Raw genomic sequence first — 27784 nt, 5'->3', positions numbered from 1 at the left:
TCGCTCCCGCCACCGGGCCCGCAGCACGCCGCCGCCGCCGCAGCCCAGGTCACGTGAGTGCCCACGGGCGCGTCTTGTCAGCGGATTCGTCGCCGGCCTGCTCAGCCTAGGTTCTGCCCACTCTGACCTTCTAAATGGTACGTGGGAGGACGTCCGTCCCCTTCGAACCCAAGAGTCACCGTAACACTCTAGAAGGGGAGAAAATGAGCGAGGGCGGCAGGCGACAGAGAACCTCGCGCGTCAGCGGTTTCGCGCAGACCCCCCCAGGCACAGTCCCCTGCGGCCACGTCGGCTGCCCCGCGCCTGCGCAATCTCTTTCTCCCCCGCGAAACCGAGGCCTCCGGAGGTACTAGAAGAGAGTGTGGGCAGTGAGCGCTTGTAGCCGCTAGAGGGAGCGCTGAGCACAGTGCGCGAGAGACAACAAAGGCTGACAGTTCCCTCAATGCCTCTGCAGCCTCAGCTTTGTGACTTATGTATCCAGAGCACAGTTAGTTTCCAAAAGCCCGCCTGCACCACGTGTTTTTAGTCTGGGTGTGTGTGTAAAGTCTATATCACTATCATAAAACTGTTAGTTCCTGACTCCAGGATACAAAGAGTAAAATCAAAATGAACATACTTTACCTTTCTTGACAAGTGTTTTTAAGTTAGTAAAATATTGTAGATGACAGACTTGTACTCTTCAAAAGGCCTGCCTTAGGAAAAAAACAGAAAAAAGAAAAAGCAGTATGTACTTGCCCTGAGCATTTAGGACCAGTTTTTTTGTTGTTGTGTTTTTGTTTTGTTTTGAGACAGTCTTACTCTGTTGCCCAGGCTGGAGTGCAGTGGCATGATCTCGGCTCACTGCAACCTCCGCTTCCCAAGTTCAAGTGATTCTCATGCCTCAGCCTCCAGAGAAACTGGAATTACAGCTGTGCACCACCACTCCTGTCTAATTTTTGTATTTTTAGTAGAGACGGGGTTTCGCCATTTTGGCCAGGCTGGTCTCGAACGCTTGACGTCAAGTTAGCCAGGCTGGTCTCGAACTCCTGACCTCAAGTGATCCGCCTGCCTCGGTTTCCCAAAGTGCTGGGATTACAGGCGTGAGCCACCGCGCCTGGCCTTAGGACCAGTTAAGTGACTCTCCTAAGGATTGCAGTGACTTACTCCAGATGAATTAATCAGATTAATTTAATCAAAATTAATTAGTGATGGGGACTATTGGACTGGAAGAGGGTTTTAAATGTAAAACTGGGAGCCATTTGGTACTTCCCTCAAATCTCGAAAAGGTAGCAGTCAGTCGTCCTAAAAAGCAAAACCTATTAGAGAGGAATATATTAATACAGTGGTTTCAAAATGATTTGCTCTTGTACCCCCAAAGGAATCCCCAAAGACTGTGACTGTTTTCTTACTTCCACATTTTTGGACTGACCATCACAATTTCTCATCTGACTTAAATAGTTACAAAAGAAGCAACTTCTGTTTTATCGTAAATTATCATTTTAAAATAAAAGTTGTGTAACTTTTAAATGTAGCCAGTGGAATCTAAATACCAATTTAACATCTAACATCATCAATTTTTAAAACTACGTGAACAAGCTTTTAACAGAAGGAAATTGTACATCATTTCTTTTCTTCTTGAACTCGTATTTCCATTCCATATTGTGAAATTGTATCCCAATATTTCTTTAGTCTTGCAAATATTGGCCAGGCTTGGTGGCCTGTAGTCCCAGCTACTCCAGCTACACCAGAGGCCGAGGCAGGAGGATTGCTTGAGCCTAGGAGTTTGAGACCAGCCTGGGCAACGTGACGAAGCCCGTTTCTACAAAAAAACACAAAAATTAGCTGAGCATGGTGGTACACATCTGTAGTCCCAGTTACTCCAGAGACTGAGTTGGGAAGATCACCTGAACTGGGGAGGCAGAGGCTGCAGTGACTCAGATTGTGCCACTGCACCCCAGCCTGGGCAACAGAGCCAGACCCCATCCTCCTTGCCCCTACCAAAACAAGAAAGAAAATCTTTTATTTGTCGTCTACTCTACTTCTTTACATTTAAAAAGTACATACATTTAAATACAATTTTAAAATTTTCCAACAGCCGTAAAGATGAATGTGTTTAAAACATGTAGAATTTCTATACACAAACTTGTTATATATAGAAAACCCTAAAGAATTAACTACAACACTGTTAGAACTAATAAATGAGTTCATCAAGGATTCACGACAACAGGTCATTTTCATATGAAGAAGCAATCAGCATAGTCAAGAAACGTGGGAAAAAGTATTATGGGATGTGCCAGCACCTGAATAATAGAATGATGTTACTTTTCTGGATTTTGTGGTATCTGTAGTATTCATCAGCTTTTTTAAATTAGTAATTTTTTAATTCACTTTTATTGTTTTCCTTCAGAAGGTGATTCAAACTGTGAAAGCTGCAAGCATCACAAAACTTGGATCTGCTTAGGCCAAAGGGGGGCTTGAGATTAGCAGAAAATAATTGCTTATATTTGGAAACATGTAAAAAGCCATTTTTAACATTTAATATATCTTATTGAAATAAAACAAGGCTTGGATTGTCAAATCAGATTGACAAGATTCAGAGCTTTTACCCAGTCACAAGAAAATAATGGCAACATCCAAAACCACTAACCCAGCTCCCCAGGGCTTACCCGAATTCCTGAGAACACATTCTGGCTTAGATCTAGCAGGTGAGGTCTCTGAGTGAACTATGCCAGTGAACACTTACACAGATGGAGCTCTTTCAGTCAGGAGCTATCTCCATTTTATACTGAAATAATTATATGTTGGAGACTGACATTTTCCACTGGGCCATTCCATGTATTAATATATCCATCAGTTCCAGGTTTATTTACCATAGGCCATCTAGACAGACCAGGTGTACCCTGCTTTAAAAAGCATTTCATAGACAAGGACTCCCCATTCTCTTTCCACCAGAATATACCTTGCATGTTTACAAGGAGATTTGACTTGGTCATTTCCACTTGGCCATCTCAGGATAGGAATAATTCGCTAAAGACCAGCTGCTATCACTTAACTTCTGGCCTATCGCCCTTGTCTTTTTTTCTCACCAGATCCTTCTAAAAAAATAATTCTCTAACAATAGTGAATAATTGTGGCTGAGGTCTTTAAATGAAAATTACCATCATACCATTATAGAAGAGAACAATATTTTGAAATCTTGGCACTGTTGGGGCTTTTACCCCTGGGTAATGCACCAGAGGAAGACTTAGGGAGCCGAGGGCTGTGTATTTCTTGCGTAAAGTGGGAGAAGTTTTAATGTGAAAAGAGGAGTAGGAAGAAAGATAGTAGGAAATAGCACATAAGAAATTAAGATCTGGATGTTGATTATCTTATATCCCTGTAAATTTTCTGCATACCTCCAGGGGTATGCATACCCTGGTCAAATATTTTTACATCACACACTTGCCGTGGAGAGTCTGGAACCACTAGTTCTAGAATCCAAGAGCCCGAGTTTGAAGCCACCCTCATCTCACAGTTGTTGCCACTTAAACACTCTGAGCCTGTTTTCTCACCTGTAACATGGGGATGTGATAATAGAATCTGCCTCATAGGGTGGTTACCTAAACTAACTGAAGTAACTCATTTAAAGTTGGCACTCAAGCCAGGTGCAGCAACTCACACCTGTAATCCCAGTACTTTAGGAGGCTGAGGCAGAAGGATCACTTGAGATCAGGAGTTCAAGACCACCCTGGGCAACAAAGCAAGACCTCATCTCTAATTTTGAAAAAATAAAAAAAAAGTTTGCACTCAATAAATATTGGTAGTAATATATGAATTTCTTCTCTTCTTGCTGATATTTTTTAATGATTAGCAAAGAGCAATTTGGTTCTAAGCAAATCTGAATGTTTTTTAAAGTCTAATTATCTTAAGATTGATGAAGTTGTTTTCTCTTGGCATAGAATTTATCTCACTGTACAAAAAATGGTAATATGAATACTATTATAACCCTGTCACAGTGCCATTAATAAAACAGTAGTATATACATACCATTATTTTGGTAACATAAATGTTCTCAGAAGAAAAATCTACTTGTTAATGGACTTTAGGAATGATATATGCCTATTTGGGTTTTAAGCATGCAGTATCCATTATACTTACAAATCCTGGGTGATTATGCCAAAGACTTTTTTGTAGAAGCCTGTAGTTTAGTTAAATGAATGTGCTAAAAGTTTCATCATAAATTATGCTAGATTCAATTTCATTCAGGTTCTTATTTCTTTTATTCACGTGCTGAAAATATATTATTTTTTCTTTTCATCTATTATATCATATTGTCAGTGGGTATTAGAAAACCCAGAGAGTGTATCACGTAATGATGAATATCATTAAAATGAGAAATGTCCAAATTACTTTAGCCATGAATTGAGTTAGATGTCAGGGTATCCATCTCATGAAGTGAACTTAGGTTATCACTAATGATATAACCTAATTGCTTCAAGCTCATGTTGAAATCAGTGGGATGACTTGGTGTAAACTAAAACTCCTTGTGAGTACATTATGTTGAGGGCTAATGTTTTAATAATGTTCTAAAAGTTCTACATGAGACAAGGTTTCCGACCTGTGATCTCATTACATTTTTCTTTCTTAAACTCTACATTATATGAAAAGCATGCATTTGACAAAAGATCAATAATTGTGATGTTCTTAGTAAAGTATAACTTTCCTCTTACAGACCAAATATAGTGGATGACGGGCAATCTATTGATTAAAAATGGAAAACAATTTCTTTAACATTTCTTAGTAACCTAATTTGACTTTGTACTAGCTAAATTGTATTTTTTATATTATGTTATAAATAGGCTAATGGGTTGGCTATCTTATTTTCTATTATATATATATAACAGAGCGGTGGAGTGGGATTTAAAACCAGACACCAAAATTCTTCTAAGAACTGCATTCCTTTAGGAAAATACATTGGTAAGCCACCTAGATTCAAGACGGGTCCCCAAAGACACAGGCAAAATCAGACAAATAAATGAGAGAATACTTACACAGCATTTGGTAATACTGTCACTACATTACAAATGAGCCAAGATTTGCACAAATGGAGTAGGGAATGAGAAGCAGTGAAAACTGAGAAGAGGCCAAGTGTGGTAGCCTCACGCCTGTAATCCCAACACTTCGGGAGGCTGAGGTAGGAGGATCAATTGAGCCCAGAAGTTCAAAACCAGCCTGGGCAACACGGGGAGATCCCGTTTCTAAAACAAACAAACAAAAAAGAAATTGAAAATTAGCAAGGCATGGTGGCACACACCTGTAGCTCTAGCTACTTGGGAGGCTGAAGTGGGAGAATCTCTCAAGCCTGGGAGGTGGAGGCTACAGTGAGCCATGTTCACATCTCTGCACTCCAGCCTAAGTGACAGAACCAGAACCTGTCTCAAAAATAGAAAATAAAAAATTGAGAAGAGAGGAAAAGCCAAGTAACATGGTAGATTGACAAAAGACTCAGAACGAAGTTTCCAAATTTTATATTTGAGGTTGCTTTTGCTGTTGTGCTGTATGAAGCCTACATTTTCTGAATACTTTAGAGCAGTTTGCCAAAAAAAAAAAAAATTGTGTTTTGTCTTGTTTTGTTTTGCTTTGTCTAGAAATGTAGGAAAAAGGCTCACCATTCACCTTGTTTACATGGTACAGAGCAAGACAAACATGTAAAGAATGAGACGAAGAATGGTGCTGAGAGAACCCATGAACTGAACTCCTTAGGGAAAGGAAAGGCTCAGAACCAAAGATGTCCTTGAGACTGGAAGCCCCTGGGGAGACCGTTGGACATTTTGAAGAAGGCATTAGATTTTCTATGAGAGGTGGGAATGGAAGCTCAAAGCAAATGTCAATGCCTTCCAGCCAAATACAACCAAGAATACACCGGAGGTTTTAGTAAACTGGGTTTATTACTCATTGAAGTGAAGAAGAACACACCAAGGGGAGTCAGGAGACATCTCGATAAAAGGGTGTTAGAAAGGCCCTATTATAGCACGTGGGCTTGTGTTAGGTGATTTTGAATTGGTATAAAGAACTGGGCTTTGCTCTGGGTTGGGCGCTGTCAGGAATCAGGAGTAATTCTATGACTGGGGATTTTAAACCTTATCTAGGAGGGAAGACGAGAGCCACACCAAACCTGTCATTAGGAAAGAAGCAGCAGTCTCTGGTATTAGCCAAGATAGGCAGATGTTTGGTCATTTTTGTGGTTTCAACAACATTCATATACTCTGTTCAGACACGATTTCAGAGTGCTTGTGTTTTTGTCTTGATCCTTCAATAGTCACAGGGTGGTCTTGTCTGACGTGCAGGTTCTGTGAATTGTTTATGTTCAGTTGGGTAACTCCAAGGCCTAGATAGAGGCAACAGGCCAGCTCCTGGCAACACATGGAAAGCTAGGCCTGTTCCAAATGTCAAAGGATGCTTTCTTTCTTTCTCACAGACTTTATGAAGTAGAGTGACCTTAGATGACACTGGGTTAGATCTATTTTATCAGATTGACGGCTGGTTGATTAAATTCTATTCCCCCCTTTAAACCATGTCATTAAAAAGAAAACCTATGTCATGTTTTAATCAGTCAATTAGTTGATTAACAATATCTATTTGATGTCCTTTGTAGGTAGAGGACTGTAACAAAAGAAGCATAAAGGAAGTTTTCTTCTACATCATAAGATGTTCCACCATGACCACCCCTTCCTTAAAAAAGTAATCTTTCTCTGTCCAGGAAAAGGTGAATAACTTAGCAGACCTTGACTGCTCAGACCCTGCACTGTCCCAAGAAAGGCCTGGTCTTCAGGACTGTCCTCTGCACTTGGGGAATATTCTGTTCTGACAAGAATGGTTTTTTTTTATGCCTTTTGCCTGTGGGAGCTAGAATCTCAGTTGCTGAGGTCAACCCTACAGGCACTGCATGCCTGTAAGGTGGACCCCCAATAAAAATTCTGGACACCAAGGCTCAGGTGAGCATCCCTGATTAATAACACTTTGCACATGTTGTCCTGCATCATTGCTAAAAGAATTAAGCATGCCTGTGCAACTCCACTGGGAGAGGATACATTGGAGTTTGTGCCTGTTTTCTCCTGGACTTCGCCCCCATGCACCTTTTCCCATTGCTAATTTTAATGTATATTCTTCTGCTGTAATAAACCAGAACTGTGGGTATAATTGCTTTCCTAAGTCCTGTGAGTCCTCCTAGTGAACTGTCAATTCTGAGCATGGTCTTAGAGACCCATGATTAATTCTCCAACTGTATGTCTTCTTTATAGCCAGTTCTACTCTATGTGGATTTACTTCTTTAATCTTTTTTCACAAGAAAACAAATTTCAGTTTTGGCATACTTTTAACAATAGCTGAAGAGGAAACTAGACCTAGAAACAGAAAATGTAAGTAAAGAAGACAAAGTGAAAGTAGAAATGTTTACAACAAAAATCTTGATAGAGATAAAGTAAGTCTGCTTTTTAGGATTGTATTCATTCATTCAGTCATTCAAACAATATTTAGTAAGCACCTGCTTTGCATCAGGCAATTGCTTGATGATGGAGTCACAGTGATCTTTAGAACAGATGTGGGTATGTGGGTTCACAACACATACTTTGTGTTTTTGTTGTTGGTTTTGGTTTTTGAGTCAGCACCTTGCTTTGTTGCCAGGCTGGAGTGCAGTGGGACTATCATAGGTCACTACGGCCTTAAACTCCTGGGCTTAAGTGATCCTCGTGCCTCAGCCTCCTGAGTAACTGGGATTACAGGCATGTACCACCATGCCTAGCTCTACAACATGTATTTTGTATTAAGTTATCATGGCAGAACTAACTCCGTACAATTCTGAGTGCCAGAAAGGAAATGTGGGAAACACCCAAGAGGTCATGTCTGTTTTCAATATCAACTTAACGTTATCTTGCTCTGAAATCTCAGTGAGGCCTGGAAAGGAGAGCTATTTTCAGCCGAAAAAAAAATAAAGGTTTGGAATATCAGAACAGCACAGAAAATGACATGCCAACCTATCTCCTACTATGTATGTTACTTGCAACAAAGCAGATTTTTAAACATCTCATAAAACTGTGAAAGTGTAAAATCATGAGAAGTTTCTAGTAAGTGTAAACTAAAAATAAAATTCTAAGGTTCCCCCCAACCATCCGAATGGACTTCCTCCTCAGCCGGGGCTCTTTTAAAATTTAACCTGAGAGATTGTTTCAGGCCATGATGGGAAGTGGGGGTCGAACATGACTCATTTTATTAGGTGGGTGCAAAGGTAATTACAGTTTTTCTCATTAAAGTAATGGCAAAAAAACACACACAAAAAACCCCAAAAAAACCTGCAATTACCTTTGCACTAACCTGATAGCTCCTTGGCATTAACATCAACACAGACTTTAAGTCTGATAATGTGAGGGTTCAGTCAGGCTGGTGGGAAAAATTTTAGTTATAGAAAATATACACAAATCCTTTGGGAAGGCCTGAGGGCTTTTACATATAGCACTTGGCTGAAGGCAGCCATGTCCCCTTAGTTAAATAAATTAGACTAGAAACAAAGAAATGTGGAGAGTTTACCTAACTAGCTTGTTTACTCATGTGGTCCTAAGACTAACTTTTGATCTACTGTGGATGCTTAATTGCCTTGTACTAGGGAAGTCTGCAATATCAATTACCCCTTAGTGGTGTTGACTCAAGCCTTTGTCAATTAATCTTTACTGAATAAATACGAGTCTAGCTGGCTGGTTGAGGCCATGCTTTACAGCACTCTGCTTGGAGTCTATAAGCGGCCTGGACGCTCAGCCGGACTGGCAAAGCAGAATATCTGTATGTCAGTGTACTTTATTCATCTGTCATTGGGTCAGGTTCTGTGGGACAGACCCCTGCATGATAAGAAACATTTTACAACCTATTCTGTCTGAAGTCTACTACCTGAAGGCTTCCTTTTCAAATAAGAACTTGGATTTCCACAATCCTTTGTCTTAATCCAGACAGCCCTTTCTGTTGATCCTACGTCTTTAGACAAACTCAACCGTCAACCAGAAAATGTTTAAATTTACCAATAGCCTGGAGGCCCTCGCACTTCAAGTTGTCCCCGCCTTTCTGGACTGAACCAATGTATTTCTTAAATGTATTTAATTGATGTCTCATGCCTCCCTAAAATGTATAAAACCAAGCTGCACCTTGACCACCTTGGGCACGTGTTCTCAGCACCTCCTGAGGGCTGTGTCACGGGCCATGGTCACTCACATTTGGCCCAGAATACATCTCTTCAAATATCTTACAGAGTTTGACTCTTTTTTGTCAACATAAGTAAGGCAGGATACATGGAAGTTAGTGTGCATTATTTACTAAATTGAAATTTGCGAAATATTTCTTATGTTATTCTGTGTATTAAATGTGCTTTGTTTTATTTCAAGCAATGTAAAGATAAGCGCTTTTAAAGACAGTTTTAATCATTATCCCTCAAACCTATTTTCCCCACCAATTTGTGAATGTCTTAATGTAGATATTCTTCCTCCACTTGAGAAAGGCAACTTTCCCTTTCCTCATGAAGGCTGCACTTCCTAGGTTCTCAGGGTTGTAGTTGCCGTTGGGATCCAGGTAACCATCAGCTAAGAACCCTCCTTGGAGTGGGGCAGAGCATGGATGCTTCCACTCTTACAACCATGGATACCTAATCAGTTATTTTCAAGGGTGGGTGGTTGACTTTATCTGGGACCTGCTTCCTGAGGAGGCACAAGTCATCTTTGCTGGTACAGAGGCGAGGTGATGGAAACAGTCATTTTCTTAGAAGAATGTGAAGGTATGGTCACCTTGGAAAAAGCCCCTGAGGCCCCTGGTAAGGATCCTGCTGAAATATTGGATTCAGGGGAGAAGAGGAATGTCCTAACGCTGTGCAACCTGCAGCAAGTCACACCCACAGAACTTCTGTTTAAACACTGCTTGTCTTTTTATAAAAGGAACCTATAAGTGGAATGTGAAAGAACCCCTTGGCAAAACAGCAATTATTAAAATAATAACTGGTTACGTTCAGGTATTCTCGGTTTTTAAATTCTGTGTAATTGTGGATTACAAGAATAAAGAGACTATCTTTAGTGCTGGTTCACTGTATCATCAGTCAGACACTAGCCCTTCATGAATAGATTACTTATGGGGGCAGCCAAGAAGAAAAATGTGTGATGAATTGCCGGCAAAATCCACCGAGCACCAGGAATTCATTGTGGAACATCCTTGATTGTCTTGGGAGGATTCCCATTCCAGGACAGCTAACACTTTTCTGGCAATATGCAGGTTTTGGAGGGAAAGATCAAGGCCCAGAAATTCCAGCTCCAGGACTCTCAGTTCTTGGAGCTGGTCCATCCGAGCCTGATTGCCCAAATGAAGTGATATTATAGCTGATTACCAGGAACACAGTGCGCAACAGATTTAAATGCATCAGTTCATAAAAGGTTCATAAGCAAAGTCACTATTCATAGAAGAAAAAAGAAAAACCTGCTATTTTATGAGATTTGGCAAAAATACACCAACAGTTATATTTTACAGTTAAAATTTTCAAACGATTCTTCCCAGAAACACTTTTTTTGGTTGTTATTCAATCATATTCATTTTATGAATGGTCTTTATTTCTTAGTCTTTTTTGCATGTTTGGATTTCTAATTGCTGCTGTTTCTTTAAAAAATAAAGCTCTTTTTTGTAAAGCAATACTAACTTGAAAAACCATCATCTCCCTGACACAGCTGCAAAGACCTGTTGCTGTCATGACTAATATATGAAGACGAGAAATGAAAGTTGAATTTACCAATTTTTTTCTCATAATCCCAGTTTGGCTCGAACAATTGGTACTGTATTACTATTACCGACAAAAAGCAGCTGTTGGCCATTTTAAAAACTCTCATTCAGGACACAAGTAGGTCTTAAGAATCCTTGTTTCTTTTAAAAGAGTGAGTTCTGCAATCCAAAATATTTCCTTAGTTTAATTTACGTATAGAGAAGCCCCTGTAGTGTCAGATCACAGCATAGCTGAGCATCACTGAACTCTATTTAGTCACGAGGTTTGATTATAACAGCAGGGTGCTTCTTATGCAGTCCTGGAGACGTGGAAATTAAAATGCTAAGAAAATCCTATTTTAACAAGCCCACACAAACTCATTTATATTAAGCCTACTTGCCAAGTCTGTAAGTTACTCCATCAGAATAAGTTAAAGCATTTTTGGAATTTGATTAACTGTTCTAGATAAAAATAGTTCCCATTAACTTTTCTGCAAAATTAAATTGGGAATAAGACTAATAAGTATTATTTTGGGGGGCTAAGTGGAAGGTCTTCTGCTGACTGTTTTTTATTCATCAATCTCACCATCTCCCACCCCCAAAGAACGAATAAGGTGGCTATGCTTAGATGAAGAAGTAGAACCTCAGAAAGTTTATGTAATATGTTCCAAACCACAGCAAGTATCAGACAAAGCCAAGGTTCTCAAAGGTTGTTTTCAGAACTGTTATTTTATTGAAATTAACATTCTGTTGAATACTGTATGCTCAGCATGGTGAGTTTCCCTATATTGTCTTTAAACTCTTCCCCCCACAAAATTATATGGAGTGGGGTTTACTGACATTACATAACGCGGTCAAGGTCTTGTGACTAGTAAGTGGTAAAACTGTAATTTAAATTGGAGCCTTTGACTTTAAAATCTTAGTATGTTTTTCTTATACCACAGTGTCTTAGTGGTTATCCAGTTCCCAAGAGGTAATATACTTTGGAAGAATCTGAAACATGTTAGAAAAAAGAGTAATTTGCCAAGGCTAGAGATGACCTCTTCAGGTTAGCTCTAAATATAGACATACACTTAATGCCATGGACCATCACATGCAACTGTTGGAGTCCTAACAGTCTTACCTATTACCTACATGAACTTAGGCAAGTCACTTACCCTCAAAGCTTATTTCCAACTTGGCTTGTTGAGAAAGCAGTAACAACTTCATAGGATTTTATTTGGGATTAAATAACATAATGTATGCAAAGCTCTGTACTCCACAAGAGACAGCAGATGGCAGTAGTCAAGAGCACAGATCCTGAAGCCAGCTGTTCAAATTCAGAGTCCAAATTCTGGATCTGCCACTGGCCAGCTTGGTGACCTTGGGCAAGTTTGTTTGCTGTATTCATCTGTGCCATCTGTGTCCTCACTGCTAAAACAGGGTAATGATAGTAATTGCTTCATGAGCCAGTATGTATAGGGTATTTAGAATAGTACCTGGAACACTAAACAGTATGTAAGAGGGAGTTTAAAAAAAAAAAACCTATTTGAACGTAGTAGATGCTGAATTTTATTCTGCAATCACTCAGGTGGATTAAAAATAAATTTTTAAACTTAAATTTTTGATCTTTGGAGGAAATTCCTGCATTGCCATTAGGGAAACGTCAAACGAAATCAGCAGTTCTAGAATGATGAATGTTAGAGTTACCCTAGTAAGTTCACTGGATTTGGGGGTAGGAGGATGAGGCAGAGAGGAAGGTGTTAAGAGTGTCTTTCAGATTTGGGGATTAGATAACTAGGTGTGACACTAGGAACTATTTCATACTGAGATGGGGAAGAGAAGAATTATGCATATGGGAATAATAAGAAGTGAAAGAACTAGCTTTTGTAGCATCTCCCAAGTACTGGGCATTGTGCTAGGCACTTTGTATACAGAGTAACTCATTTCACTGTCATAACTACCCTTCGGGTTTTACTCTCTCTGTTTTTAGAGATCTGTGAAAATTTTTAAAGGCGTGTGTTTTGCCATATATGCAAGTGAATCAACTTGCCAGATAAGAGTTTGCTGCATAAATATGGTAAGAATTATTATTCTCCTGCCCCCTTCCCCCACCAAGCTCTGAATTTTCACATCAATATTTATATTGCTATGTTAGTACTCTAACACTACTTTCACCAGAAAGTGACCCTTTTCTATTCTTCATAGTTAGTCCTTTAATACCTCCATAGACAAAGAACCTTTTGAGATGCCATGCAGGCTCTAACGTTCCGTAATAACTTGGAAATCTGTGATGGTTAGACAACTCTGTCCAGGAATGTCTTGGGAGCTGTGATATTTCTCTCATACTCACATTAGACACAGACATACTATCATGGAGCTAAAATTCATGGTGTAACGATATTGCACATTGACCTCATAATGCTGTCTGTATCAATTTCAACATTAATATAATGTAACTGTTTCCAGGTGGAAGCAAACCAACTTGTATACCTGTTTTTATTCCAATCTTCTGAAAAATGCATGCCATCTGTATTACCTCCAACTTTTGGGAACAAAATACATTAAGCAGAACCTCAGATAGTCAATAGAATCTGTGTCTTTTTCAGGATGTTTCTGAACTCTCTAAAATAAAACAAGTTTTGAATTATAGAATCCATACATTTTTCAAACACAAGCACCACCAGAGGAAGTTGCTATTAATTTTCAAAACTCACTGTTATGCAGATATTTGGTGGAATCACATGAATGTTCAACTATCAGCACTTTCAAGTGGTTTCACCTAATAGATCAAGTAGTTTGTAAATCTCAGGCAACATTAACATAATTTTTTTCAATCCCTTTGCATCATTCTTTTTATTTTTATTTTTATTTATTTTTAATTTTTTAATTTTTTTTTTTTTTTTTTTGAGAAGGAGTTTCCCTCTTGTTGCTCAGACTGGAGTGCAATGGCATGATCTTGGCTCACTGCAACCTCTACCTCCTGGGTTCAAGAAATTGTCCCGCCTCAGCCACCTGAGTAGCTGGGATTACAGGTGCCCACCATCACGCCCAGCTAATTTTGTATTTTTAGTAGAGACGGGGTTTTGCCATGTTAGCCAGGCTGGTCTCCAACTCCTGACCTCAGGTGATCAATCTGTATCAGACCCCCACAGTGCTTACACGACGCCTGGCCCCTTTGCATCATTCTAAAACCATCTTTTCATTCTGATAGATAATTGCAACTGAAAACTTTCTAAAGTTTACTAAGTATTTATTGCTACTATTTACATTTTTAATTATACTACTATAATTTTCTTTCTTACTATAGTAAGAAAGCTATTACTGATGACTATTGTAATCTCTATTGATATTTACAATTGATATTTTTGCTCTTTGGTTTTAAGATAAATTCTTGACTGCATGAATATCAATAATAAAAAGATTTTTCTGCCTGTGTAATGTTTCAAGGTTTTCAGCATGCTGTGCAAAAATTACCTTGAGCAATGCCTAGGACGCTCCATTGTAGGCAGGCATTATTATCACTCCAGTCCTTATACTAGACACTAGGCAAGCAATACCCATGTCACCTGGGTGTGGTGGCTCACGCCTATAATCCCAGCACTTTGGAAGTCTGAGGTGGGCGGATCACCTGAGGTCAGGAGTTCAAGACCAGCCTGGGCAACATGGCAAAATCTCATCTCTACAAAAAGTACAAAAATTAGCCGGGCATGGTGGCACATGCCTGTAATCCCAGCTATTCAGGAGGCTGAGGCAGGAGAATCGCTTGACCCCAGGAGGTGGAGGTTGCACTGAGCTGCCATTGCACCACTGCACTCCAGCCTGGGCGACAGAGCAAGACTTCCATCTCAAACAAAACAAAACAAAACAAAAACAACAACAATTAAAAAACCATCTTACAGAAGAAGAAACAGAGGCTCAGGAGGTGACCAGCTGTGAAGGGGTGTGGCTGTACCCAGATCTAAATAGTCACAGCTGATTACATGTATTCACTACATCTTTGTTAAGCAACCTGTCCAGGAGTGACTCAGTTATTGAAAAAAGTGCATTTCAGTATCATGCTCTGAATAAGACATTGCTCTTAGGATGCAGAATCCCTAGTTTCTTTCTCCCCTGTGTGCTCTACATAAATCCAGACCTTCTCAGGTGGCTTCCGTACCACAGTGAAGAGGAAGCTTATGGCCTCGGCCAGGTGTGGGCCCTGCTCCTCCACCAGGCTAACCTTCAGGGCTGGCTTGGTGCCTAAGATAGCCCACAGCTTGCTGCCCCTCAGCTGCTAGCCCAAAACCAACAGCAAGAAAGCAGACTGTAATGTGGAGGAGACTTTTTTTTTTTAATGAAATTTTGTTCCTAGGAGACTCTAAAAATTAATACTTTATTCTACTGTTCTTTTCGGTTATGTAAGATTATTTTCCAAAATGCTGGCAGCAGTTGTCTTCTGTATTAACTAATTTTCTGTTGGTGATTATCAACATGGTGGAAAGGCAGGATTGGCTAAATCGGGGCTTTCCACTCTTTAACATGCATACACATCCTCTGAATATTTTTTAAAAATACAGATTCTGATTCAATAGGTCTAGGATGGCACCTGAGAGGCTGCATTTCTGGAAATCTCCAAGGGACTGGTCCACAGACCACACTTTGAGTGGCATGGAACGAAAGTGTTTCAAACAGTCCTTGTATCTGCCTGATGATCTGTGAGAATAGGATCAATCTAAAGATTAGTAGTGATTCTTTTTTCTGAAAACAATAACAACCAAAATGATTTCTAGTTGATTTTATTTTTCCCTATTTACTTTTTCTATGAGAGTGTGAGAATTAAATGGAATTCTCTTTCCTACTGTTTGGGAATAAATCAGGTGTTGAGTTAAATAAGCATCTCTCTCTCACTGTCTCTCTCTCTCTCTCTCTCCCCCCCACCGTCCCCTTTTTCTCTGTGTCTCTCTCTTTCTCTCTCTGAACTCTAGAGAAATGCTGAGCTGCTGCCTTTTGGTCCTCCCCCTTCTCTGAATTTTCCCATCTACCCTTCTCTGCCTTTGCTTGATCCTTTTTCCCCCCATAAAGATTTGGGGTTTTTATTGACTGGAGACAGATTTTGGCAAGAATGTCCCAGTTATTTTAGTTTGTGCAGTTGGTCACATTCTTTTGAAATTAGCCTGAAATTAGATTACTGCTCAAGATAGCCGTGAAATAATATCAGCGCTCGGTATTTAATTCTGAATTATCTGGCAATGCTGAATCAGCTCTGCCAAAATGGACATGGCCAAGGTCTCAGCAGTGATAGTGTTGCAGCCTGTTGGGTTTTTGTTGTTGTTGTTGTTTTACTTTTTATTTTGAAACAAATACTATAAGAAGATGCACAAATAATAGTTTTGAGTGTACATCATCCAGCTTTCCTCAAAGATAACACCTTACATAACCATAGTACATTATGAAAATCAGGAAACTAGCATTGGTACGTATTATTAACTAAACTACAGACCTTATTTTGATTTTACCAGTTTTTACACGCACTCTTTTTTTTGGGGTGGGCGAGGGTATACAGTAGTATAAAGTTTTACATATCTGTATCTAGATTTATGTAACCACCATCACAATCTTCCTGATTGCTAAAAGTTGGTGTTCTCCAGGATTCTCTCCTGAACACTATTCCGTTTTCATTCTCCACGTTGTCCCTGGGCCCTCTTATCAGTAATGGTGACTGTAACTATCTTTTCTATTTGGATAATTCTCAAATGTATAACCTTAACCTCTGTTGAGCTCTATACCTCACCATTTCCTGGCCTACTTCCCGACACCCACTGACTATTTTATCTGTCCCATGAGCTCCAACATAGCCAAAATTGAACCTGTATTCCTTCATTTTTAAACTAAATAATCTCTATTTGAGGGATTAACACTTTGTGGTCCAAGTCAGAATTCCCAGGGATCACCTTAGAAGCATCCAGTCTCCCTAATCCATCTCCACATGATAAAAACAGCCAACACTCCTAGAGCAGGTACGTGTGCCGGATACTGTCCCATACCCGCTCGAGGGATCAGCTCACTTTGTTCTGATGGCAGTCCCACACTTTGTCAGAAAGGAATCCAAGTTTCATGAAGCCTGAAACTCGTATAGTTTCCTGTCCCATTAAAGAAAAAGAATAGGAGGTTACAAATATTAGAATTAGTATTTATCAAGGGAAATATTTGGGCTAGTGCAAGTGAGGGGCCCTGAAAATTGACCTTCACTAGATTCATAATCTATCTGCCTTTGAGATAAATGCTATTCTTCTTGCCATTTTACAGTGAGACAATCAAGGAACACAAAGTTTGCAAAAGTTAACTTGACCAAGGTCCTCCTGTCACAGGGGCCTCATTACCTCTTGCTGTGTTTTAACAGAGGCCTCCTATGTGACCTCTCTGCTGTTTATCAGCCCCCTTCGTCCATTCTCCACACTGACCCCAGAGGGATCTGCACACAGGGCCATGTCTCTCTCCTGATCCAAAGCTGTCACTGGTTCCTGGTCTCTTTTAGTATAAGAGCTAAACTGTTTTTGCATGACTCCCTGGCTGTCCCCTCTGACACTGGAGGTTGCATGATGCTGAACTGCTAGGGGCTCCCGCCAGTGCCCCACACTTCCACTTCCTACTCCTTTCTATGTGCCCTTCTGCTGCCAGGACTGCTGTCCTCCCATCTCCTCTACACACTGCACTCTTTATCATTTTATCCAAATAGAAATTGCATTATTGGTTATTTTTAGCTTATAGGAGCAACAGATGGTTAAAGTAAAAAAAAAAAAAAAAAAAAATCATGTAATGCAAAGAAAAAAAAAGCACAAAGAATTGAGTAAAAACTACCAGATCTGTGGCCCCATTTTTTGGGATGAACCACCATTAAGTGTATAGTATATATATTTTTCATTTTTCCTGCTCTGTGTGTGTGTGTGTGTGTGTGTGTGTTCTAGTGTATAAAATTGGGATATGTTACTATGTTACTGTTATTCTTTTTCATGTTTATTAATCTTCCAGACTTTTCTCCAAAATGTTTTCCTTTTTGTTTTGTTTTTGCAAATCTTGTGGGGAAAAGAAAGAGATCAGCCTGTTACTGTGTCTATATAGAAAGAAGTAGACATAAGAGACTCCATTTTGTTCTGTATTTGAGATGCTGTTAATCTGTGACCCTATCCCCAACCTTGTCCTTGCAAGAGACATGTGCTGTGGTAACTCAAGGTTTAATGGATTTTGGGCGTGCAGGGTGTGACTTTGTTCCTAGAAAAGCTAGGTATTGTCCAAGGTTTATCCCCATGTGATAGGATGAAACAATGTTGCTAAAAGGTTTATCTCAAGGCACAGGATTTTCCTTTAAACTTATTCATGTCACAGATCCTTGTTCTTATGTCTTACTGCTAATTTCCTCCCTAAAAACGATCCTATTGTCCTGCCACTCCCTTATCTTTAAGATGGTAAAGATAATTATAAATACTAAGGGAACTCAGAGGCCGGTGCCGGCGTGGGTCCTCTGTAAGCTGAGCGCCGGTCCCCTGGGCCCCCGCTTTTCTTTCTCTATACTTTGTGTCTTATTTCTTTTCTCAAGTCTCTCGTTCCACCTAACGAGAAACACCCACAGGTGTGGAGGGGCAGGCCACCCCTTCAAATCTCTTAGATTACTAGGAAAGCCAGGTCTCTCCTCCTGGATTTCTTCTCCTGTAAACTGCCTATTGAGACCTACCCACTTCTCTATGGAGCATAGATGAAGGATATTGGTCATGTATGTTGAAATATTTGTCCAACTTTATCCCTAGTTTTTTGACTATGTAAGGATGAGGAATTTTAATGTGTATATACTTGTAGATGCCTTTAGAACAATGACCATATCTTTTTTTATCTCCATTGCTCCAGCATCTAGTACAACGTCTGCAATGGAACAGGCAAGCTGTGAATATTTGTGATATGCTTGGGTGGACTAAAGACCCATCGCCTCTCTCTAGAGTGCCCAGCGTGTTGGAGGTAAGAGCTCATCTTCTGGTCTCTTTACCCCTTCTCATACAGAGCCAGCCACCAAATCCTGCAAATTCAACCTTCAAAATGTCTTTACACATCCCACAACCACCACCACTCTCAGATTTATCATTTCTCACCTGGATTCCTGCAGTAGCTTCCTCTCTCTGGTCTCTCTAAGCTAACGCTTTCTCTATCTGTGACCGGGGTTTTCTAAAACACAATCTGTTCATTTGACTCTCCTGCTTAAAAACCTTGAATGACTCCATAGTGCCTGGAGGAGAAACCTAAATACTTTAGAAAGAAGTTCAAGTCTCTCCATAAAATCTGGTCCGACTTCCCTACTAAGCCCCGCCTCTTTTTCTTCTCTCTCTTTACATCTTCTATTCTCCAGCTGTGCCACACCTTCAGCTGTTCTGGAACAGACCTTATATTTCACAACTCTTTGCTTATTAGATCCATCTCAAATGTCAGACATTCCATGGAATCTTGTCCTGTCTGTCTATCAAAATTATCACCCTACTATTACCACCATTAGCACCACCATCCTTACCTGGTATACCTCCCTCTATCCTCTACACTTCCTCATTAATTCAAAGGTAAGTTTATATTTCTCTCCCTATTTCAACTTCCTGCCTCCATAGAAATGATTTTCTGGTTCAGCAGTTTCAATGAATCAATCAAATATTTGCACACCTGTTATGTGCAAAGTACTGACTCCATTTCTGATACTCAACTCACTTTTCAGTTGAAATTTTGAGTGCAGCTGAGTTCTGAAAAATTATTAGTTTATTAGAGTCTGAAAATATATGCATTTATAAAAATCTTGGGGGACCTCCTCTTTCAGCTTTGGAACCCCCCTCCGTCTGTCTCTGAATGGGGGAGCCTCTTCTTCCTGTCTTCTCCCTTCCTTCTTGCCTATTAAACTCTCCACTCCTTAAAACCATCCCACATGTGTCTGTGTCATTTTATCTAAACCGGCATGAGGACGAAGAACTGTGGTGTTCCTCCACTCATCAGGGCCCAATCATTTTGGTGCATGCGCCGAGAAGGGAAATTCAGTAATCAGACTGAAGCAATCAAACTCCAACTGGTGCTATAAACTGAACCACACATGGACCCGCCATTCTTCGGAGGACTCTTAGATCTACCCCAGGAGGAGGGCTAGCTGCTGTTACCCATTCAACACCCCTTTTCAGCAGGAAGTAGCCAGAAAGAGTCGCTCCCCAAAACCGACTAACAGCAGGTAGTGTGGCATCTCCACAGGGGGGAGTGTTGTAGGAAAAGGGCTTCTTGGGAGGTTTTCGGTTTTTAAAGCATCTCCAGAAAAGTTTCCTGTAAAGCTCCGGCTCTCAGAGCCAGGTCAGCAACCTTTGATATGCAAATGCAGGCCGTTAGAAACTGGGTCCACCCCAACGTGGAGGCCTTCTTGCCCTTTCCCCACATGTTCCTGGCAACATGGCCACCCCCACATATCCCCACATGTATAGAAAATCATGGCACCCTGTATTTGCATATTAAAAGGGTAGGGTGGGAGGGCCAGCTTTTTCATGGGCTTCATGAATGACATGCCTAGTCAAACCAATCCCCTGAGCCCTATGCAAATCAAACACCGCCTCCTCCAGCATCTGCATGTATACCTGGCTGGTATCCGTGGCAAGGTGGGAACCTCCTGTTTTGGCTTTGGAGACCCCTTCCCTCTGTCTCTGTACAGGAGAGCTTCTTCCTTCTGTCTTACCCTTTCCTTCTTGCCTATTAAACTCTCCACTCCTTAAAACCATTAAAAAAAAAAAAAAGTTGAGATGAAAAAAGCCTTGTAAACTTCTCTTGGAACAGAAGATATGAAGCAAGCAGGGAGGTAGATGGCAGTGTATTCCCAGCCTTGTTAGCTAAGCAAGTGAGCGGGAAGGAGGGCTTCTATTCACCAGTGATACATTCTCACTCACTGTGTGATGATTCAGTCATCTGGCACAGCGTCCTCTAGTTCAATTAAAATATGTCTGAGTTTTGGTCTAAATATAGTAATAGACACAAATATTAAAACCATTTTTTCCTAAGCTTTTCAAAAATTATATATTCTGAGGATATGATGGATAGTCATTTGCCTCTGCAAATTTAAGGCACACAATTTCTATTCTCATTGCAACATGCTTTAGGGCTGAATATAAACAAGAAAAGGATTCAATATGCATACATTAATATTAGTAAACCTTTGCCCCTAGTAAAATGATCATGACTATAAAACTTTAAGGCTCATCATTTTTCTTTCAAGGAAACAGTCAAGCATATTTTAAACATGTCAACAAAAAGTAAATTCTTTCATTTGCTCATTCCTTTCTCCCTTCCAGCATGTGAAGCACTATATGAGCTGCTGAGGATACAGGAATAAACAACAACACAGGTGTGTCCTCTGCCCAAACCAGGCATAAATGAGCTTCCAAATGAACACAAACAAACCTGGAAGGCTTTTGAGGAAGAAGGACCATTACAAAAAGTACAGAGCGAATGTGTTGAGATCATGTTTATCAATCATTGGAGTAACTATTCTCCACAATTTCAATGATTCTCCAGCCAATATACTATTACCCCTCCTTATTAAAATAAAAATGAAAAACCCTACCAATAGAAAGCTGCCTTTCCTAGTAGATTGCATGCAAGTCATACTGTTAACTAGAACTTAAGATACCTTGTTGATTTAATCAGTAGGTTACTATGGGTAAATTCAGTATTAAGAGAAGTGAGGCTATCAATATTACAGATATGTCTTGCATTTTTTCAGTCAGTTATTACTTGAGCTAACATTAAAAATCTTAATATATTGCACTCTATGTTTTTTGAGCACAAATATAACAATTTGAAAAATAAGGTAACTGGGCACAGTGGCTCACGCCTGTAATCCCAGCACTTTGGGAGGCTGAGGTGGGCGGTTCACAATCTGGAGATCGAGACCATCCTGGCCAACATGGTGAAACCCCGTCTCTACTAAAAATACAAAAATTAGCTGGGTGTGGTGGTGCGTGCCTGTAATCTCAGCTACTCGGAGGCTGAGGCAGGAGAATCACTTGAACCCAGGAGGCGGAGGTTGCAGTGAGCCGAGATCATGCCACTGCACTCCAGCCTGGCGACACAGCAAGGCTCTGTCTCAAAAAATAAAAAATAAATTTAAAAATTGCAGAACATTTTCTTTAAATAATGTGATTTTTATCATAAGCTATTGATTTTCTTCCAGGGTCATTTGCTTCCCATCTTTCTTCCAAGTGTCATCATCTTATATATTTCACTTTTTATAAAACTTTAAACAGCAAAAGGCCATGCAAAATGAAGAAAGCTAACGTATTAATTCATTTAGTCCCTTAAAAGCTGTATCAGAAGCTATAGTTGAAAAAATACTATAGTTGAAAAAAGAGTTATTAGGAGTGTTGCAATGTACTCCTAAATGTCCTATAACTGATGTATTAGTCTTATACTCTTCTTAATCATATATAATGATCTTAGTACTAGCAGACGTCTAAGGTCTAAGATGGCATTTAATGCAATTTTGTCTCCAAATTCTGCTGTGGTTTCATCAATGCCTTTTTGTCAGCTCTGAGTTTAAATTTTAATCTGGAACCATAACTGATTTATCCCAGCTGCTGACAACTGCCTGGAATCTGGTTTGGAGCATCTCCAAAGCCAACATACTTTCCCCCAAGAAAACACAGGAAGATCTCTCTGCCCAGGCTTGAAAATACATAAGGATCCGGTTTTCCATCCTTTACTTTAGGGCAACTTTAACATGATTCAATGCCCGCTGACTGCCTTTACTGCTACAGGTAAAGTAATAAACAAAGCAGTCAACTCTCAGGAGCTCTCTCTTTTGTCTGCTTTATGTGGCCATTTTCCTTCATTGCCCTCTCACATTCACTCAGTAATCCACCAAATATTTATGGAGCCTTCATGGTGTGCAAGGCAGTGAACTCCACACTAGGAAGAGTGAAGCCATGGAGATCACAGGCCTGGCTCTTCATACCTTTGCCTTTCTGTCGAATTGAACTTTCTGTTAAGTTTAAAATACACAACAGAACTTTGATGATGTTGAGGCCTGGTTGGGGATGGGACAGATAACCAGCCCTTAAAAATAAAGCTCCTCCAGCCCCGCCAAATACCTTCTGAAAGAAGGAGGGTTATTATAGAGCATAACTAAAACAGTAGTGATTAATAATGATAAGAAAGTTTATCTCTTTACTCACTCAAGAGCAATCCTTTTGGGGCAAATCACTTATGATTTCCTTCCAGGATTGAAGAGAGCATGCACAGACGGAAGGTGGGGGCTGGTGCTGGTGCTGAGCCTGGCATGGGGAGGGAGGAAACAAGAGTGAAAAGACTCTTTCATTCTTCTGGCAAAGGCAGCCTTGCAGCTGGGGCCACGGTCTGCGGTGCTGATCCATCTGCTGGGCAGTCGCCTCCCAAGAGAGCCTGTGTTCCTCCAGTCATGCGTATCTTAGCACCAGTCTCTGGCAGGAGCCAGGAGATGGGGAAGACAATTTAAATGATTGACATAACTTCAAAAAATGTGGATAAGCCCATATTTTTCTCCCAAACCAAGAATATCTACTCAATCTAAACTCTTACCTGAGATCTCTCTTCCTCAGACCCAGCGTCACGAACTTGCCGTCTAACCTGGCAGGTCAGTAAAACCTTACCCCTTTCAGGTCCTCATCTGTAAAATGAGAAGGTGGCAGCAGAGGTTCCGAAGGCTCCTTCCAAATGAAAACAAATACGCTTTTTACATCAGTAGAATTTCAATGGGCTCACACTTGACTCTGAAAGAGAAAATAAAAAATTATTTGTGTTTCTGTTGGCCCTTTCCTGTCATTTTAGCTTACTTATTTCTACTTATTGACCCCATTTTTGTGTTTCTTATTTCTTCTATTAACACCACTAGATTAAACCAAGCAAAAATTTAAAGATTAATATCCTTTAAAAAAATTTTAGACACATAAAACACACACACACACACACACATACACACACACCCTGCATGTAGATGAAGCAGCTAGAAATGAAAGCCTAACTGAAACATAATTCCAGTGGTTCTCAAACTTTAGCAGGCATTAGAATCACCTGAAAGATTTTTTAGAATGCATATTGCTGGGCATCAACCCAGAGTTTTTAATTTACTAGGTGAGGTGGAGTCCCAAAATTAACATTTCTTACAGGTTCCAAGTAATACGGATGTTGCCGGTCTGGGACCACACTTTGAAAAACACTGCTTTGTAGCACAGCTTCCAAGAGACTCCAGTGTGTGTTCTGTGTGTATCTTCTCTATGTATGTGTGTTCTGTATGTGTATATGTACAGTACACGAATCTCCAATGTATATTCTTGTCTAATCCCTTAAAGTCATGATGTGCCTCAGGCCATAGTTTCTTCTCTCTACTGATTGTCAGTTGTCACCAAGTTGAGGTGGCGTGGCATTTTTCCTTATGTCAAAACGCTTTCCATCTATTCCTAACTGATTGCCTCCTGATTTCTTGGTTCCCTTGACTATTTCATTGAAAGTATCTCAAACCATTGTAAAACTTGCATTTTAACATCTAGCATGACATTTTCCCTTTGCTTAGTTTCATTTTCATGTCAGATTAAGAACTCCCACCAATACACATTCTCATTTAATCCCCCAGCCATTGTGATCTAAAACTCTTTGCCAGAAATTCTGCATGCCCAGAAGACACACACACACACGCGCACACACACACACACGCAATGACAGAGAGGCCACTCAAGTCAGGGTAACAAGGTGGAGCCTTTGCAGTGCATTTAGCTAATGCTAATAGAGATGCAGTATAATGTAGTTGTACCAAGTTTCCATCTTTGCCTTAAGCAGGATATGAGCCTGAGATTGTAGAAGAAAGGATTCTGTAAACAGATTTATTTCATGATATTTGGGTAGACAGTTCTTGTTAACATAGAACAACTTTATACTAACTATAGGAAATGTTTTTCAATAAATTCTCCTTGACAATCAATGTGTTCTCAGGTTCTTATCTTCTGAGAGAGAGCTATAGAATAAATTATTCTGGGAAGTGTATGGTATGGCACATAAAGAGGAAGGAGTGGTTATTTGTATGAAATAAAAATTGTAACTGATTTTTAAAAGATACTTACATGACTTCATCTCTGTTAGAGTGCCAACATTAAAACTAAGTAACAATTATGAGGGCTTCTTAGCAGTCCTCTCCAAGGTGAGGAAACAAGATCTGTTCTTCAACACTGTCTTCTGCTACCTGCTTGCTCCTTCCCATCTCCCTTTCTGCCTACACAGAGGGTCTTGTCATTTAGCAGGAAGAAAAATGACTCAGGAGCCCTGAAGAAAAACGACTCAGGAGCCCTGAAGCAGAGGGCTGCTGCTGTTGCTGGTGATTGATGGGTCTGGGTAATTTCACCTCTGGTGTCAAAAAGATTTAAGTTTCACTTGCAAGCTACTTGCTGAATCCAGCCATCTATCTCAGCCCTACCAAGTTTAACCCACTCTTAGCCCTCACAGGCATTAGGCATTTCTTTCCCATTCACAGTTATCTGTGAATTTTTTTCTCGTTGCACATATGTTTGTAGCATGTGGTATGTTTCTGCATGTATGTGTATGTGTGTGTATCTGGAGTGAAGATGACTGAGCTTCCGGTCTCACTAGCCTAGATAGAACTTCAAGCCTCCCTTTAAAATGGCCTGACTACGTCAAATAATTTTTTTAAAAAGCTACTTACTTAATGACATCTTTAACACTTCAGATTTCTGTACATATCTATAATATCTTACTGCTATGGTTTGGCTGTGTCCCCATCCAAATCTCATCTTAAATTCCCACGTGTTGTGGGAGGCACCTGGTGGGAGGTAATTGAATCATGGGGTGAGTCTTTCCCATGCTGTTCTCATGATAGTGAATAAGTCTCTCGAGATCCGATGGTTTTATAAGGGGGAGTTTCCCTGCACAAGCTCTCTCTTTTTGCCTGCTGCCATCCACGTAAGACGTGACTTGCTCTTCCTTGCCTTCCACCATGATTGTGAGGCCTCCCCAACCATGTGGAACTGTTAATCCATTAAACCCTTTTTCCTGTATAAATTACCCAGTCTTGGGTATGTCTGTACAGCAGCGTGAAAATGAACTAATACACTTACTAAAGATATTCTACTGTCCCACAAAACTTATTCGACACATTGCCTCGACTGTAGAAGCTGTGTTGTGAATTATGACTGTGGGCAGGAGCTATAGTGTTACTCTGTGACTTCTGTTAGTATAGCTTGGTGGAGATCAGAATATTAATTTGTAGATTTCTTATGTTCTATTATTTACTATTTGTTTATTTATTTTTTAAGACAGGATCTTACTCTGTCACCCAGGCTGGAGTGTAATGGGAACTCAACACAGCATTGACCTCCTGGGCTCAGGTGCTGGGCTCACCACAGCAGCGACCTCCTGACCTCCCATCTGAGCCTCCTGAGTAGCTGGAACTACAGTGCTCACCACCACACCCAGCTAATTTTTGTATTTTTTGTAGAGATGCGATTTTGTCATGTTGCCTGGGCTCAAGTGACGCACCCACCTCGGCCTCCCAAAGTGCTAGGATTACAGGTGTGAGCCACTGTGCCTGGCCATGTTTAATTTTTTAATTAGATGGAGGCATGGGAGTGGCCATTCCTTTTGTATGTGTGAATGTCTGATTTACTTCTATTGCCATTTATAATGCAAAGATAGATACTTCCTAATTATTTATTCTGACCAGGGATATTATTTATTGATAGAGCTGATGATACTGTGTGGCTTTTGTGAACTGATCTGCTTTTTGGTTTTGTTTTTATTCTAAAGTTAACTTTTCACTTATTTGTAACCTTGAGCTAATACAGAGGTTTGATTGTTTGATCGTTTTTAGCTTTTTGATGGGTAGTCAAGAAGATAACAACTTTTTTTTTTCTTCTTTTTTTTTTTTGGATGAAGTCTCACTCTGTCGCTAGGCTGGAATGCAGTGGCACGATCTCAGCTCACTGCAACCTCCGCCTGCTGGGTTCAGGCGATTCTCCTGCCTCAGCCTCCTGAGTAGCTGGGACTACAGGCGTGTGCCACCACGCCTAGCTAATTTTTGTATTTTTAGAGACGGGTTTTGCCATGTTGCCCAGGATGGTCTCGATCTCTTGACCTTGTGATCTGCCCACCTCAGTCTCCCAAAGTGCTGGGATTACAGGCATGAGCCACTGCGCCTGGCCAATAATGGCTTTTAAACAGTTAAAGCTGTTTAAAAACACAACTCCTCTGAGAAGCTACTAAGAATTGGGTCCATTCAAAGCTGAAACTGCTGTTCTTATCTGTTTGGCAAATCTAGATTAGACTTTTTGCAATTTGTGATGTAATTGTGTACACTTACCATGGAGTTGCTGAGACAATTAACGTTAAGGATTGACCCCTTATGGTATGACATACCCCCAGAGAGGGCAAGGGAGGTAGCCTAGGGAGAGAATAGCTGTCAAGTCCTTTCTTGCCTATACTGCTTATGAGATAATAGGATTCTCCAGAAGTATCCTCTCTCCCCAAAGACTGAGTCCCACCACTGTTAAATTCAGATGCATACTAAGTTTTCCAGAGAGGGGCTGCCTAACGACCAACACACTTCATCCAGCTGGAGCCCCTGGCACTTAAGACCAGGGGAGGAACTTAACTCTTTTGAAAGGTGCCAGGCCATGTAAACCAGAGCAGTTTTTCTAAATAGTAAAATGTTATTAGCCGTGAAGAGATTTAACCCCTTCATCCTGTAACATTGACCTCCTGGGCTCAGGTACTAGACTCCAAATATATGAATAAATGCTGATAATAATAACAATGATCATGATAATGCAACCCTTATACATCTAGGGGTCATCTGCTTATTTTCAGAGCAAAGTCATGTTCCAGAGGCAGAAGTCAGCAGCCACAGAAATTTTAAAAAGTCACTACATTCTTTATTTTTGGTCGATGAAGAACGTGGGAGATTATGATTCCGACTCTGGGGCAAAACCTTTTAAAAACCCCTCTCTCTCTCCAGTTTTCTCGTATGCTCCAGAACCTCTCCTATGTCAACACTAAA

General features: G+C 40.3%; 2 protein-coding genes and 1 long non-coding RNA gene across 6 annotated transcripts in view; 1 reads left to right on the top strand and 2 right to left on the bottom strand.

The window, feature by feature from the left end:
* The window catches only part of SPART (spartin), a 36638-nt gene extending 36070 nt beyond the window's left edge, over positions 1-568 (bottom strand). Inside the window, exon 1 of the mRNA XM_011748719.2 lies at positions 128-568. The gene's annotated coding sequence lies outside the window, so the exon portion shown is untranslated. The remainder of the gene's footprint in view (positions 1-127) is intronic.
* On the top strand, positions 3-21203 carry LOC139359133 (uncharacterized). 4 transcript variants are annotated; one of them, XR_011614904.1, is made up of 7 exons: positions 14-137; positions 5607-5819; positions 6614-6724; positions 12707-12793; positions 18359-18463; positions 18595-18702; positions 21042-21203. It is a non-coding gene; the product is annotated as an uncharacterized lncRNA (long non-coding RNA). The 4 variants fall into 4 exon arrangements; XR_011614907.1 differs by lacking the exon at positions 5607-5819 and having other exon boundaries at positions 3-137; XR_011614906.1 differs by lacking the exon at positions 18359-18463.
* Positions 21204-22935: 1732 nt separating this feature from the next.
* The window catches only part of LOC105486040 (SMAD family member 9), a 505567-nt gene continuing 500718 nt past the window's right edge, over positions 22936-27784 (bottom strand). The window contains exon 12 of the transcript XR_003018990.2: positions 22936-23495. The gene's annotated coding sequence lies outside the window, so the exon portion shown is untranslated. The remainder of the gene's footprint in view (positions 23496-27784) is intronic.

Source organism: Macaca nemestrina, chromosome 16 (genome assembly GCF_043159975.1).
Source record: "Macaca nemestrina isolate mMacNem1 chromosome 16, mMacNem.hap1, whole genome shotgun sequence".
NCBI classification, from domain to species: domain Eukaryota; kingdom Metazoa; phylum Chordata; class Mammalia; order Primates; family Cercopithecidae; genus Macaca; species Macaca nemestrina.
Note: the sequence above shows the minus strand (reverse complement) of the source record. Positions and strands in the feature narration are given on the sequence as shown.